General features: G+C 40.2%; 1 long non-coding RNA gene across 1 annotated transcript in view; it reads left to right on the top strand.

Annotated features, from left to right (window-relative positions):
* The first annotated feature begins 7,489 nt into the window (after window positions 1–7,489).
* Window positions 7,490–16,997, top strand: part of LOC136393191 (uncharacterized) — an 86,508-nt gene continuing 77,000 nt past the window's right edge. The window contains exon 1 of the long non-coding RNA XR_010749055.1: window positions 7,490–7,573. This is a non-coding gene — a long non-coding RNA (uncharacterized lncRNA). The remainder of the gene's footprint in view (window positions 7,574–16,997) is intronic.

The following is a 16,997-nucleotide window of genomic DNA, read 5'->3' as shown; positions in this document are numbered from 1 at the left end:
GCTATTAGAGAAATGCAAATCAAAATGGCAATGAGATACCACCTCACACCTGTTCGATTAGCTGTCATTAGCCAGACAGGTAATAGCAAATGTTGGAGAGGCTGTGGAGAAAAAGGAACCCTCATCCACTGTTGGTGGGAATGTAAAGTAGTACAACCATTATGGAAGAAAGTATGGTGGTTCCTCAAAAAACTGAAAATAGAACTACCTTATGACCCAGTAATCCCTCTACTGGGTATATATCCCAAAAACTCAGAAACATTGATACGTAAAGACACATGCAGCCCCATGTTTATTGCAGCATTGTTCACAGTGGCCAGGACATGGAAACAACCAAAAAGCCCATCAATAGATGACTGGATAAAGAAGATGTGGCACATATACACTATGGAATACTACTCAGCCATAAGAAATGATGACATCGGATCATTTACAGCAAAATGGTGGAATCTTGATAACATGATACGAAGCGAAATAAGTAAATCAGAAAAAACCAGGAACTGTATTATTCCATACGTAGGTGGGACATAATAGTGAAACTAAGAGACATTTATAAGAGTGTGGTGGTTACGGGGGGGAGGGGGGAATGGGAGAGGGAAAGGGGGTGGGGAGGGGCACAAAGAAAACAAGATAGAAGGTGACAGAGGACAATCTGACTTTGGGTGGTGGGTATGCAACATAATTGAACGACAAGATAACCTGGACTTGTTATCTTTGAATATATGTATCCTGATTTATTGATGTCACCCCATTAAAAAAATACAATTATTAAAAAAAAATATTATATGTTTCAAGGAATTTGTCCATTTCATGTAGGTTGTCTAATTTTTTGGCATACAGTTCTTCATAGTATTTTCTTACAATCTTTGTATTTCTGTTGTGTCAGTTGTTATTTCTCCTCTCTCATTTCTAATTTTATTTATTTGAATCCTCTCCCTTTTTTTCTTGGTGAGTCTGGCCAAAGATTCATTGATCTTGTTTACCCTTTTAAAGAATGGCTCATGGTTTTATTGATCCTCTGTATTGTTTTTTTAGCCTCTATGTCATTTATTTCTGCTCTGATCTTTATAATTTCCTTCCTTTTACTACCTCTGGGCTTTACTTGCTGTTCTCTTTCTAGTTCTTTTAGATGGAGGGTTAGGTTGTTTATTTGAGCTTTTTCTAGCTTCTTAAGCTATGCCTGTAATGCTATGAACTTCACTCTCAGTGGTGCTTTTGCTGTGTCCCATAAATTTTGAGTTTTTGTATGCTCATTATTATTTGTTTCTAGGAATTTTTTTATTTCTTCTTTGTTCTCATTGTTAATCCATTCATTATTTAATAACATGCTATTTAGTTTCCAAGTGTTTGAGTATTTTTCAGTTTTTCTGTTGTGGTTAATATCTAGTTTCATTCCATTGTGATCAGACAAAATGCTTGATATGATTTCAATCTTCTTAAATTTGTTGAGACTGCTTTTGTACCCTAACATGTGATCTATTCTAGAGAATGTACCATGAGCACTTGAAAAAAATGTATACTCTGCTGCTTTAGTGTGAAAGGTATTGAAGTTATCTATTAAATCCAGTTGATCTAGTGTGTCCTTTAAGTCTGCTGTTTCTTTGTTAATTTTCTTTCTTGAGGATCTAGCTAGAGATGTTAGTGAGGTTTTGAAATCCCCTACTATTATAGTATTGCTATTGATCTCACCTTTTATATCCATCAAAGTCTGCTTTATATATTTAGGTGTTCCTATATTTTGTGCGTAGATATTTATAATGGTTATATCTTCCTGTTGGATTGCTCCCTTTATCATTATGGAGTGATCTTCTTTATCTCTTACTATAGCCATTGTTTTAAAGTTTATTTTGTCTGATATAAGTATTGCTACCCCAGCTTTTTTTTCATTTCCATTTGCATGAAATATTTTTTCCATCCTTTTACCTTCAGTCTATGTGCATCTTTTGTTTTGAGGTGTGTCTCTTGTAGGCAGCATATGTTTGGGTCCTGTTTTCTTAGCATGCAACTACTGTATGTCTTTAGATTGGATCATTTAATCCATTTACATTTAAGGTTATTATTGATATGTAGTTGTTTCTTGCCATTTTATTCTTTAAAACTCTATTCCTCTTTTGCTATATTCTTTTCCCCCTTTGATCTGTTTACAACAGGCCCCTTAACATTTTTTGCAGCATTGGTTTGGTTGTAATGAATTCCTTGAGTTTTTTTTTTTTTTCTGGGAAGCTTTTTATTTCTCCTTCAATTTTAAATGATAGCATTGCTGGATACAGTAGTCTTGGTTGTAGGCTCTTGTTCTGCATTACTTTGAATATTTCTTGCCATTCTCTTCTTGCCTCTTCTGTTTCTGTTGAGAGGTCAATATCTTCCTTATGGGGGCTTCTTTGTAGGTGATAGCATTTTTTTTTCCTCTATGTGCTTTTAATGTTTTCTATTTATCTCTTAGTTTTGATATTTTAATTATGATGTGTCTTGGTGTAGATTCTTTGGGTTTCTCTTTAATGGAGTTCTCTGTGCTTCTTGAACTTGTGTGACTTTTTCCTGCATCAATTTAGGGAAGTTTTCAGCTATGATATGATTGACCAAAGTCTCTATCCCTTGTTCTTTCTCTTCTTCTTCAGTAACCTCTATGATGCAAATGTTATTTCTCTTCATGTTGTCACAGAGCTCTCTTAAAGTTTCCTCAGACTTTTAGAGTCTCTTTTCTTTTTTTTTTGCTCTGTTTCCTTGCCTTCATTTATCTTGTCCTCTAACTCACTGATTTGGTCCTCAGCTTCATCCATCCTGCTTTTAATTCCTTCCATTGTGGTCTTAATTTCTGATATTGTATTTATTATTTCTGACTGATTCTTTATTATTTCAATATCATTTTTTATACTTGCTATCTCTTTATTTAGGTGTTTGCTATGTTAATGTATTGTTGTTCTAAGATTTTTATGCATCCTAACAATCATTATTTTAAACTCTGTATCTGGTAATTTGGTTATATCTGACTCGATCAAGGTCTTTTCTGAAGATTTCTCTTGATTCATTTGTGATGCATTTCTCTGCCTTCCCATTTTGTCTGTGTACAAGAAGGGTGTGGCCACTGGAGTCCAATGGGTGTGGCCTCTGTGTTTCCTAGGTGTGGTTGTTTGCAGGCTCACCATCCCCTATGCCGCTGTCTCAGGCATTTTGGGTATGGGCATTGCTGGCCCTGGCCTGCTGCACCAGTCGCTGTGGTTTCCACCTCTCCTCCATGGGAGGGGAAGTGTTCATGTGGGCTGTCTACAAGCCTCGCCAGCCTCAACCCTTGCCCTGCCCCGGTTGGTGGGGCTGTGCACTGTGCTGGGGCCACAAGCCTCAGCACTGCAGGCGGGGCTGCACGTCTGCGCTTAGCCATGAATCTCTGCAGTTCCCCAGCTTTCACCTTTCCCCTGTGGGCAGGATTGCAGGCAGGACTGCTCTTGCTCACCCAACCCATGGCCAGGTTGGACTGCTTTTGTGCACCCCTTCTGCTCTTACTGTGAGAGACTGAGCTCACCCCAGGCCTCCATCATGGCTGGCCTGGCTTTGAGAGGTGGTCTTTTATAGCAAAGGTTTTCCACCTAGCTTTCCAGTTCAGTCTTTTTTTATGTAAATGAGTCATCCAAATTATTATACATCTGATTAGTCTCAAATTTTCAGTCCTGATTGGTCAGCATTATGCATCCTGATGGTTGTAATGGAGATTGTACCTAGAAGGCCTTAGTTCATTGGTAGAAAGACGAAACACAGAACTCCCTTATAAACTCAGATGGCATAAATGATCAGGGTGGAGTGCAGGAAGCTGGCAATTCATGTCTGAGGTTCTTCCTACTATAGAGTAAGTGAGAAGAAGTCCCACTCAGCAAATGGCTGCTAGGCTCTTATTATTTATAAAATTTTTAATGGAAGAGTCCATCTTAGCAGATAAATTCCTTCTTAGATTTCACTCAAATTAATCTTTCTTTCTCAGGGTCCACAGTTCCATCAGGGAAGTCATAGCACCTCCATAATCTCTGGTGTAGGGAGTAACCTATCTGATCTTGGACCCTCTATAACTTGGATAAGGGAACTTTAGTTAAAAAACCCTGAGTGTGAAAGGTGATGTGAATGTAATTCCCTGCTGCAAACACAGGGAAATAGGTTTCTTGGATGCAAACTATAAGAAACTGTGTAAGTGACCATTGGGCAAACACAAAGGAATGAATGTGAACAGGCTTTAGGAAATTAGCCTAGTGCAGTGGTTCTCAAACTTTTTGAAGTCGGGCACATTTAAAATCCTACAAATAATTGTAGGCACACTATATACAAATTTCTGAAAAACATGTTATAATAATTAAGTCAAATATTAAAGAAAAAAATATAAAGTCCAAGCATGCTTTTATGGTAATTAAATGAAATAAATACAACAAAATTAAATTTATTCTGACATTAAAAAATTTTTATGTTACATTTTTTGAGTTATGATTTTTTAAATTCTTAAAAAACAGGGGTTAAAAATTAAAAAACAACAAAAAAGTTATATATATATATATATGTTCTTAGTAAGATTTAGTAAATTCGGCAGGTCCCAGCACAAATGTGTTAAGTTTTTTCATTCTTGTGTTTATGAGAAACATGAGCTTGATGTATCCTAGCGATTTCTTCAATGTTTGGACATATATTTGAAAGTAAAATCTCATTTCCTCATCACTACATTGAAGAATTCCTGTCTTTTTACTGTTAATTGTCTTGAGGGTAGAAAATCCTAATTCACATGAATAGGATGTTGAAATTTTTAGTAAAATGTTCAAAGCTTTTTTTAGATATTGCCACATGTTCTTCTTTTATAAAAATCCAAAAGGCTTTAAGAGACAATTCCTTATGTTTAATCATCAATCCAAAACCCCTACCATACATATCATCTTAACTTTACACCAAACAAAGGATAGAAGAAACTTGTCTCCAATCTTTCCGGGGAACATGGGGAGTATGTAAACAATCCAGCACCACAGCTTCATAGCCTTTTGCAACCGAATTAGGCAAGTGAGGTGGGGAGTTGGCCAGACTGTCAGCTTACAGTCAAAATTCCCCACACATCTGCCCCCCCAAAATCTAAACTCCAAAATCCCTGTTGGTTATTTGGTCCCCAACAGGCACATATTTCTCTGGAATACCCCAGGGCACACCTGGAAATCTTCTAGGGTGCACCAGTGTGCCCTGGCACACACTTTGAGAACCACTGGCCTAGTGGTTTATAGATTGCCCCTCACTTTGTGCTTGTTAATTAGCAAGAGAAAAAGAATGTACTGACCAAAACTAGCCCTTTATCAATATCCACAAGAAATACATTAGTCATCCCTTCCCCTTATCACCTGATCTGCCTTCCCTGCAATCCTGTTACCCTTGTTCTGCTTCTGATCAATAAAAGCTCTGGGAGAATGAGACTTAGATTAGTCTTTCTTGACTGCCTCTCCCTTTTCTCTTGACAAGTTTGTGTCTTGAGCAGTTTTTCCACGCAATACCAGTAGTTCCCAATGGGCTGGAGGACTATACTCTGGGCTTCTGGAACCTGACTTTCTAAATGGCTTTGTTTTTCTTTACAGCAATCATCACTACCTGACTTGTCATTTGTTTGTAGTCTGTCCCACACTAGAAGGACAGCTCCCAGGATGGAGACTGGGCTGTTTTATTGTCAGTTGTCTCTTCAGTACCCACCAGCCATTACTAGATAGGTACCAATGAGGATTTGTAAGATGAACAGATTTCTAAAGCCCGTAAGTCTAACCACCTATAGTTATCAAGAAGTAGTAAGTATGGGTCACCACTTCTAGCTGTAGGACTTAAATATAGAGTAAGTCTGGTGATGAAAAACATCAGAGCAAGCTGTTTGGAGGTTGAATGTTAGCCATCCCTTCAAATCACCTTCTCATGTAACCACTTACACCATATGAGGTGGACTGGATCTGAATTCCATGATCTAATTTAGTAATGATTTTCTTAGTGAAAATCTCAAGGAAGAAAAATAAACCACTCTGCAGGACCACTTTTGTATCTGGAGAAATACCTCATGACAAAGGTGTTAGTGCTTCTCAGTAAGACTGTCCTGTCTCCCACGTTAATGTCCTTAAGCCTGTCATTTTTCTTTTCCTTTTTTGTGACAGAGACAGAGAGAGGGACAGATAGGGACAGACAGACAGGAAGGGAGAGAGATGAGAAGCATCAATTCTTTGTTGCATCTCCTTAGTTGTTCATTGATTGCGTTCTCATATACGTATGCCTTGATGGGGGTTGAGGGGATGGGTTCCAGCAGGGCGAGTGACTCTCAAGCCAGCGTCCTTGGGCTCAAGCCAGCAACCTTGGGCTCAAGCCAGCGACCTTTGGGCTCAAGCCAGTGACCATGGGGTCATGTCCATGATCCCACACTCAAGCCAGCGACCCTTTGCTCAAGCTAGTGAGCCTGTGCTCAAGCCGTGACCTCAGGGTTTTGAACCTGGGTCCTCTGTGTCCTAGTCCAATGCTCTAACCACTGCGCAACGGCCTGGTCAGGCGGCCTGTCATTTTTCGTACCCTATTTTTTATTTAATAAAAATGGGTTTCCATTAGCAATGTAACTCCTTATCAAACTCAGAAAATCTGGTTTTTGGGGAATGGTGGTGGAGGGCTGCACCACGTGAAAAGTAGACAATTAATTATGATGAAAATCAATAGGATTGATGTGATTAGGGAGGTCTGCCTCCATACATTTTTAACTGGTCTGTTCGGTATGAAGAGCACACAGTGCTAATAGTTATTAAAAATCCTTGGCGCAAAAAAAAAAAAAAAAAAAAAGAAAAAAAAAGAAAAGAAAAGAATTCCCCAATTAGTCTAATACTGTAAACTAAGACTGAAGGATTTACTCAGTAAATTAAATTTACTTGATCCAGGCACCGTGAAATGGCCTCTGTGAGAGACAGAAATTCTACACTTTCCTATTTAATCATGTCACCACTCATTTCCCCACCTATTCTCCTCTCCATGTTTCCTTCCAAATCAAATCGTCCCGACTTGTTTCAGTTTCCCTCTACCCTGGGGATTCGAAAGAGATGGAAGACGACTCCGCTTTTATGAATATGCAACAGCAAGGCTCGGGGAAGAAGCCAGGGAGAAAACCTGGCTAGACATTCAACCTGAGTTGGCCTGGAGTGAGCTCGAGCCACCCCCCACGCCCTAGCCCGCCCTTCACCGCAACCTTCCGAAACCAGGGAACGAACAATAGCGCAGCCAGGTCCTGGAGGTGCAGCTCGCCTCGGAGGACGGGCGGGCGGAGCCGGGCACCGCCAGGGAGGGGTAGCATCTAAGCAGCCCCGCAGAACCCGTCTGGAATCTAGCCGGGATCGAATGGCCTGAGAGTTCCCTCGCCCTTTGTGCTGGAGATGAGGACGACGCAGGGGACCCGGGGGTGGGGGTGAGGGTGGGGGCCAGGGGCTCGCCGGGGACAAAGTTTCCCGTTGACTTCTCCGTGACTTCCTTTCCACGTGGAGCTCGGTGCGGGATGGGCGGAGCCCTCTAAGCCCTCTCCATCGCCTTTTAATGCGCGAGAATGCTGGAAAAGGTAAGTACTTTTTCTTTGTCGGTTGCCACTTTGGAGCCGGGACCACCTAGCAGCAGCTGGCTGCAATCCTGTATTGGTGGAACATTTTTTTTCTGAAAGAAGACGGGAATCGGTGGCTCTGGGTAACAATGCAGGGCACAGCAGCTCGGGACGCGGGGTTTTGAAAAGTTGCGCAGCCCAACAGGTGCACGGGGCGGGCGCGCACTGAGGCGTCCGGGCTGCGCGGACACAAAGCGGGCGCGCGGGCATCCGGACGTTGCCATGGCAGCGGGGCAGACGGAGCGGAGGCTTGCCCGGGTTGCTGAGTAACGAGGGAGTGCGCGGGAGGGGTGCCTCTGTATTTGGGAGCTTCTTCCCCAGGATGAGCCAACAAGTCTGATGTTTCTTTTGATAAGTTTCGCTTGCCATCATTAAGTATATAGGCAAACACTTGTCCTTACGTTAGGGAATTAAACTTCTAGACTTACCACCTACTTAGTGTAGTAATACTTTCCTTTTGAAAATCTCTGGATTATGGTCTGATGGAAGATGTGAAAAAGTTAGAAGATACTCCCTTCTAAAGTAAAATGTGATAAAAAACAGCATTCTGTTTACTCTTTTGCAATGTTGCAGCTGCTGATGGATATTCCTTAATTATTATTATTAAAAAAATAAAATACAGGAACAAGTTTGGATCCATGAAAACAAATCGATCCTCAGCCTTTCCATATTAAGCAAGATCTTTGGGGAAGAAGAGCACATACAGGAGGCAGCAGACACAGTATGAAGAACCCAGACAAGTGCGCCTTAAAATGTTTAGAAAGACACGACTTTCACAAAGCATAGGAGAGAATTAACCTCCATTTTATTTCACTGGGTATTTTCTTACATGTAAACGCACCAAGCAGTTTTCGCTTATTTATCTCGAAGGTTATTTGTTTTAGCCATACACTAAAAAAAAAAGAAAAAAAAATTGGCCAGGAATTTAAATTATCTTTACCAGAGCAATGGTTGGCAACTACAGTAGTACTTTCTCCCTCCTTTTTCCTTTTATTTTACTAGAGCTAAAGTTATCTTTTGGTGTTTTGTTTGTTTGTTTGTTTCTCCAGGTTTTAATCGTGTTTGTCAGACATTGATCTGTTACCAGTTCTTAAGATGTATTCCATACATGAGTTTATTTTTCCCCCTGCTTCTACTTTAAAACTATCTATGTCTTATTTTTATTCATGCATTTAGTCATCAAACATGTATTGAGTCTTTATTATGTGATGTGTAGATTGCCAGACTCTGGGAGAAAGAAATAGGTGGTGAAAGGGATGTACAAAGTTGAGTTAGAAAATTTTAGTTTGGGGAGAGAGAAAAGTTAGGGAGTAGTTATAGCATAATTCACTATGCTATTCTCGTTCAGAAATTCCACCCAGGACATACTCTGCTAATGGCCAGTGTATGGCGGTGTAAAAATCACAGGTAAACTTTTCATCTATGTCATCGCCTTTGCCCTTTCAAGGCAGACATTATTTATACCCATTTAGAACAGGGGTCTCAAACTCAACTCAGCATGTGGGCTGCAGAGCAAGATCACAGCCATTCGGCGGGCCGCACTAGGTCTACAAAAGGCAACTGTTATGCAACACTTTTCTCACTGCAGTTGAAAACAACAAAAAAAATCAGTACAACAAGCACAATCGTACATGCAGTTTACTCAGTGTCACAAAATGACCAGAAAGTGTAGTTTGCATCACAACTGCTGTTAACTAAGCTAATATCTAGCTAGGATGCTAGAGAAATGAAAAATACAAGTAGGCCCCTAGGCTTACTTAATTTTATCCAAAATATTTTGAACTATGTGGATTAGTCTGCGGGCCGCACAAAATTGTTCGGCGGGCCGCATGCAGCCCGCGGGCCTCGAGTTTGAGACCTCTGATTTAGAGTATGAGGAAGATGGCACTCAGAACAGTACAGTAATTTGCCACAGGCCTTACAGTTAGTAAGTGGTGAAGTCAGGATCTAAGTTCAAATGTGACTGCTATGACATGCTGCTTCTGAAATATTAACTCTTTTATTTCTTTATCCTTACTAACTGAATTACCATATTTTACATTTGACCATTCTTTATTTTTATTTTTATTTTTATTTTTTGGTATTTTTCTGTAATGAGAAGTGGGGGAGGCAGAGAGACAGACTCCCGCATGCACTGGACCAGGATCTACCCAGCATGCCCACTAGGGGGTGATGCTCTGCCCATCTGGGGTGTTGCTCCATTGCGGCTGGAGCCATTCTAGCACCTGAGGCAGAGGCCATGGAGCCATCCTCAGTGCCCTGGCCAACTTTGCTCCAATGGAGCCTTGGCTGTGGGAAGGGAAGAGAGAGATAGAGAGAAAAGAGAGAGAGAAGGGTGGAGAAGCAGATGGGCGCTTCTCCTGTGTGCCCTGGCCAGGAATTGAACCCGGGACTTCCACATGCTGGGCCATCGCTCTACTGCTTAGCCAACCAGCCAGGGCTTGACCATTCTTAATAGTGTGAATTTCTAAAAAAAATTATTTGATTTTCAGTTTGGTTGAGATGTTTCTAAAGTCAGATATCACTTACCATATTTCCCCATGTATAAGATGCTCCCATGTATAAGATGCACCTTAATTTTGGGGCTCGAAATTTGAAAAAAAAAATGTATTACATAAAGTTACTGAACTCAAGTTTTATTCATCATAAAATTCATATAACTCCTCATCACTGTCAAAACTCCCATCCATTAGCTTGTCCTTATCTGTGTCTGATGACAAATCACTGTCTTCATTTATTGCCTCATCCTCAGTTCCATCTATGGCATTTCAAATGCCGCACTTCTACAACCACTGTATAAGACGCACCCAGTTTTTAGACCCCAAATTTTTCGAAAAAAGGTGCGTCTTAAACATAGGGAAATATAATACATATATATTTTTTTCCTGATGGAATGTAGAAAAATATTAGAAGTACTTGTTTATTAAGGGGTTCTATATTACAAATTGTTATAGAATTAGATTTGATTAAAGTAATATACACCATTTAAGTTAGCACAGAGATTTTTATTCTTGATGTTAAATCTCTTTAGTCAGATTTGTCTGCTGGCAGTGACTTTAATGGGGGTAGTTGAAAATCGCTGTCTGGAAAGTTGTCCTAGAAAGTTCAGATACGTACTGGCTTGACCTACAGTGAGACTTTGCTAAATATATCCCATTGCAGCCCTGAAAACCACTTCAACAGATTTTATCATTGTTTTTACTATTAAAGTTTTATCCTTCCAAATAGATTGCAGGATCATAAAGACACAAACAAGGGCTTTTGTGTCTCTAAAATTCACCTCAATACCAAGTATAACACTTCATAAATATTGACTAGCAGGAAAAACAAAAATAAACTTTCTTAGGTCAATGAAACACAGAGTAATTCTTTAAAATATACAATATCCAGAGTTATAGAAGTTGTAATTATTTGCTATTGATTTTTTCATGATACAATACTAAAATATTCTAGGCAATATTTCTTTTACAGATAGGAAACTGAGCGATAGTGATTAGTATATGAAGTATTTTCCAGTATATTATTACCTTAACTGAACCTCACAACAACTATGCAAAACTTTGCATCACCATTTTTTTTAATATATGAGAAAAAAGAAACTCAGAGAAGTCGAGTGACATGGTCATTCACCCAGAAAGGGAGAGGCTGATGTTGTTGAATGATTTTAAATACAAACCAGACATACTTGGGAGCTGTGTGGGGGGACTGAGTCTCTCAACACACCTGTGGATGCTGGGTGCAAGATGCCTTCCCTCCCTCTCACTTTCACAGGGTAACACCGCTGCCTGGGAAGAAGGTGAGGGAAGAAGAAGAAAGAGGCAGGGTGGAAGAAAGAAGAGATGGAGAGGGGCTAAGCAGAAGAAAAGAATGTGGGAGTTAGGAAAAACAGATTTCAACTGAAGTTGATAAAAAAAAAAGAAGGAAGCAAGGTTCAGTATTGGTAGGAGATCCAGAAGATGATGTGCATTATTAGTCTGCTAGAACTGCTATAAGAAGGTGCCACACTCTGGCTGACTTGAACAACAGACATTTATTGTCTCATGGTTCTGAAGGCTAGAAGTTCAAGGTCAAGGTCTTACTTAGCAGGGTTGGTTTCTTCTGAGACCTCTCTCGGTTTGCAGGTGCAGATGGCCACCGTTTTGCCATGTCTTCACATGGTCTTCCCTCTGTGTGTTTGTGTCCTAATCTCTTCGTCTCGTGACACTTGTCATATTGAGTCAGAGCCCATCAATCTGATCTCATTTGTGTAAGTGTCTTTTTAAAGGCCCTATGTCTGAATACAGTCAAATTCTGAGGTACTTGGGTTAGGACTTCCCCATACAGATTTTGGAGGAACTCAATTTAGCCCATGATAGAGAATAAGGAAAATGAACTTGGTCTATCACTCTGAAGACAAAGACCTATTTCAATTGCTTTAATTCTCATTAGTGTTCTCTCTAGCACAAATAAAGTTTTGAGTGAGTTGTGGCAGTTTCTTATATCAGTATGTTCCCTTGGTTATATAAAGAAAAGATTCAAAACAGAATTCTTCTATATTTAACTTGGCGTATTACTTTATTTTCACACTCACCACTGCAGGGCTAGTTCCATACCTTATCAAATTTTGACAAAGGCAGACCAAGCTGATGACAACCCCATTTCCAGTAAGTGTGATCAGTCTCTTTGCCCTTTTTGAAATGTGGAGTGATTTGGATAATATCCACTGCCTCTGTAGCATGATAAATCCAATCAAAACGAAATCACAACACTGAAAGGACATAGATTTTGCAACCAGTAAGATAAACTCAGCAACCTTCTATCTGGATAATATTTTCCATGCTTATTTCTTACAAGATTTGTTCAGCATAGCATTTCAGTCTATGAAAGGGAGCCAGAAGAATTTGAAGGTGTTTTGTGTAGCATTGAACAACTAACAAGGTTATAATTGAAATGCGTCAAAAGATTCAAATTATTAAAATGCTGTGGCCATAGACAAACAGAAAGAAGAAGAAGCAGCAGCCTGCAGGTCTTGCAGCCAATGCCTTACTCTTGGATTATAGTTCACAAGACCTGCTTTGTAAAGGTAGAAGTCACTGCTGTGTTTCAAGATGTCCAAAGAAGGTTTCAGAGCCATGAAGGATTCAACATTCACCAGTCAGTCAGCATCTCAAAGTACTGTTGTCTCCTTGACGTTCTTCATGTTCTGTCTTCAGAAAAGGTGGTGCATAGTTGTCCCCTTTTCTTTGTGTAATATCTTGCCATTTGCTGAAAGTTTTAATAGGTCTCTTTTGCCCCTTTTTGTAAGTTGAATCAGAACTCTGCCCATTGTTTTAGGAATCTGATGTTATAACAGCTCCACAATAGCTCCCCCCCCCCCTGAGTTGTGGAAGGTTATTTATGTCTTCGCTGTACTTCTCTGAGTTCCCCCTTGAGGACTGTCCCATTTCTGAGAGTGAGGCCCTGGACTACCTTCTGAATATCTGAAGGATCCAGAGTGAAGGGTGTGCATCCGGTGTACTCAGTGGAGCCTTTATACGGAATGCCAAAAGCTTTTGAAATGTACTCTTTGGGTGTGGTCCAGCAGCTTTCCACGATGAGTGGTTTCAGAAACGGGTTCTTATGTGGAATAGCTATTGTCATCCCAGCCAAAAAAAGAATGCCTGTTTCTCAGAGCAGTGCATACTTAATTAGTAAAGGGATGGATGCCAACACCTGGAATTTGAAAAGTCAGCTTTGAAAGGCAGCGCCAGTCCCTGAAGGACAGAACGTACCTTTCTCCTTCTGATTTGAGCCAGACGTTTGTCTCAGTGGTCAGTTGTGCAAATTGCCTGGCACAGGTTTGGGAGGTGGGTTGATAGGTTCAGTGTTAGCTTCTATAACACCTTTTAATTAAGAGATTGCCTCAGAGGCACTCCCCTGAAATTAGGAGAAAAGAAGCAAATACAGATGTATCAAGAGTGAAGAAAAACTACTGTTCATGGCTGTTCATGACTTTCCCAGATTTGGCATAGTGAAATACTCCTTATATCCCTTTGGAGAAGGTCATGACATTGAAGAAGTTTCGAAGTTTCCAGGTAGTCACAAGTATTTAGCAATCACTATCTTCTCAGAACTGACAGGGCATGAAAAGATACATCATGGGCTTTCTCTTCAAGTAGCCGATAACTCTAGTTCAGGGTAAAGAAACATGAAAACACTAAAGCACATTAAAGGTTCTGTTGTGTGCGTGCTCCATAAGCCCCTAGGACAATTGTGGGAGGCAGGGTTCAGTGGCCAGAGAACTGCATCTTCCTTCACCTCTGTGGCTTCCAGATGCGTATCTCCTTCAAGTTCTCATCCTCTAAACATCCCTTACTTCTACCCAGTGTAGATGCTAAAAAATGAATGCCATCTTTGTGCTTAAACCAGGGTGAATCTGGCCATAGGATTTTAAACTGTTAAACTCATGGAGGAACTCCACCAGGGATTGAAGAAAATAAAAGAAAGTGCTGGGCTGGAAGAGCAGACGAGAGAATCATTTCCACTCTTTCTCATCACTGATGAAAGTCATAAATCCTTGGAAAGCCATAAAAACCCTGCCTGAGTGTTCATTTTAAGGACAGAAGGATATGTAGGTCACATAAGAATGTGAGACTGTGTTGAAGACAACAGCAGGGCAGAGAGAAGAAAAACACTGGTCTAGGCCTGACCTGTGGTGGCGCAGTGGATAAAGCATCGACCTGGAAATGTTGAGGTCGCCGGTTCGAAACCCTGGGCTTGCCTGGTCAAGGCACATATGGGAGTTGATGCTTCCAGCTCCTCCCCCCTTCTCTCTCTCTCTCTCTCTCCCTCTCTCTCTCCCTCTCTGTCTCTCTCTCCTCTCTAAAAATGAATAAATAAAATAAAAAAATTAAAAAACAAACAAACAAACAAAAAAAACAGTGTAAAAACACTGGTCTAAAATCCTAATGTTGACAGAAGATAGGGCAACAGGGAGATGGTCCTTATCCTGATGGAAGAAAATAAACATGTTGACTCAGAGGCCAGCTTGGGATATAGTTGTGTCCACTGGGATTACACCTTTAGCTAAGCTCAAGGCTCCCCACTCCTCACCCATAGGAGACTGGCTCCTCTCTGCTTGATGATCAGTAGTGATTTGGAGCTGGAGGGGTGCCGAGAAGGGAGAGTAGATGTATCTAATTCTATTGCTTCTCATTTTGAGTTGGAATGATAAATTCAGTTGTTGGTGTAGACTTTTTTTTTTGCGATACTACTGCCTTTTGTGTACATATAGGTATTTGGGGCTGGCTCAGGGACCTGTGCATTGTATATCCTATTTATAAGAAAAATGTGTGCTAAATTCCAAACAAGGGAAATGTATTTTTGTTACATAAAGCATTTGTGACATGAAGATAAGTGCAACTGAGAATTTTACTTAAATGGCAACACATAGAATAAAGAGGGTTAGGGGAGGGTCAGAATATCTGGGTTCAAGTCTTGTCTCTAACAAAATTAATAAATGTTGATCAAGCCAGATACCCAGAGATAACATTTTGTTATCTGCAAGACGAGTGATGATTAGGCCATTTCTAAGGTCCCTTAGTGTTCTAGAATTCTGCTCTTTCTAAAATGGAATGAGTCTTCTCTCTGAATCCCAGATGCTCATCAGATTTCAGTCCCTTTGCCTTTGTCCCTGAGTCTCATAGTGTCCCTATGAAACTGCAACAGTCAGCAATATCCTCATAAACAAGATTGGGAAAGTCTCTAGAGAAAAATTTGTAAAAGTAAGGATCTCTCAGGTTTACTTAATCTATTCTTTGGTTTATGCCTTTGTAAAAAATATAATTGTCTTCAAATATTCCTGGATGCAGTGTCTTTTCTCTGAGATCTCAACCTTGAGAAGCCATCAGGTCACATAGCAGTCAGGTTGCCATGAAATCATCATGGTATCTTGAGGCCGTTTTTGTTGTTATTACATTACTCCTCGAGTAGAATATCTCAGGATGCATCCTCAACACGAATGCCTCTATGTCCTTTGACTGGAAACATTCAAGGCTTTCCTATGTAGTGAATTATATGCATATACTACATATAAAATCTTGGAAAGTTAAGAATTTTGGTATTTCGGATTTATATTTTAAACAAACTAGGAGATTGAACTAAATTAAACCTACACTGAACCTGTATGATGAAAGTAGGTCTCTTAAAGAATTTATAATTGTGGGATCTTAGTTGTCACATTTTCTTTTAGTGACTATGTCTCTATTTAGATAGTAAATGCGATTTTTTAGAAAAAATTTCCCGTCTAGATCTTAAAATATGTTTGTGAAAGCAAGGAGCCACACATAAGATACCTGTATTATTTGTGAGAAATAGCTGGAGTAATGTGAACATCAACGTTTCCCCTGACTGTGGGAACATATTCTCTGTGGAAGAGTTAAGCCCTTGTACAGTTAAATATCGTATTAATCATTGTTAGCTCTGGGAATTTGCCCAAACAAATTGTTCTTCCAACAGTGTTTGTTTTCAGCCAACTTAGGCAGTCATCCACTGAACAGGGCCTTTTCCCCCAAAAAGACGTGATTTGACCAGTAAGAATTTGATTATGCCAGCAATTTTCAACCTTTTTCATCTCATGGCACACATAAACTAATTACTAAAATTCTGAGGCACAACAAAAACATTATATTATTTACAAATCTGGTGGAAAAAAGAATAGGTATAATTTTGATTCATTCACATTGGATGCATATTGTTGTGTTGGCTGTTGTCATTTTTTTTTTGACAGTCTAAGGCAGGGGTCCCCAAACTCTGGCCCGCGCCGCATGCGGCCCCCTGAGGCCATTCATCCAGCCCCCACCGCACTTCCGGAAGGGGCACCTCTTTCATTGGTGGTCAGTGAGAGGAGCACAGGAGTACTGTATGTGGCGGCTCTGCAAAGCACAGCGTCGCACACGTATAGTACTACTTCCATTTGTTTTTTTACTTTAAAATAAGATATGTGCAGTGTGCATAGGAATTTGTTCATAGTTTTTTTTACAGTCCGGCCCTTTAACAGTCTGAGGGACAGTGAACTGGCCCTCTGTGTAAAAAGTTTGGGGACTCCTGGTCTAAGGGAAAAGAAGCAGTGCCCCTGTCTAAATAGGCAGGTATTTTGCTTGTTTTAAAAATTTGAGGCACACCAGTTGAAAATTGCTCAGTTATGCAATTAAATGTTGACCAATTAGGAGGTAAAAGCCCTGGATGTGGAAAGTTTGGTTCATGATACTCCAAAGTGTACACAGTTTTGTTCCCCACAGTCATAATAGGAGCAACATTTTATATTGGAAACTGGCTGGTCTTCAAAGCCACACTGTTAAGCCACACATGAAATTACTGGGGATAGTAGGCAAGGAAAGTCCAAATGCCAATAGCAGTGAGAACCTGT

The sequence above is a fragment of the Saccopteryx leptura genome, chromosome 2, assembly GCF_036850995.1.
Source record: "Saccopteryx leptura isolate mSacLep1 chromosome 2, mSacLep1_pri_phased_curated, whole genome shotgun sequence".
Classification (NCBI taxonomy): Eukaryota; Metazoa; Chordata; class Mammalia; order Chiroptera; family Emballonuridae; genus Saccopteryx; species Saccopteryx leptura.
The sequence above is the reverse complement of the archived record's forward strand: the minus strand, read 5'-3'. Positions and strand labels throughout refer to the sequence as shown.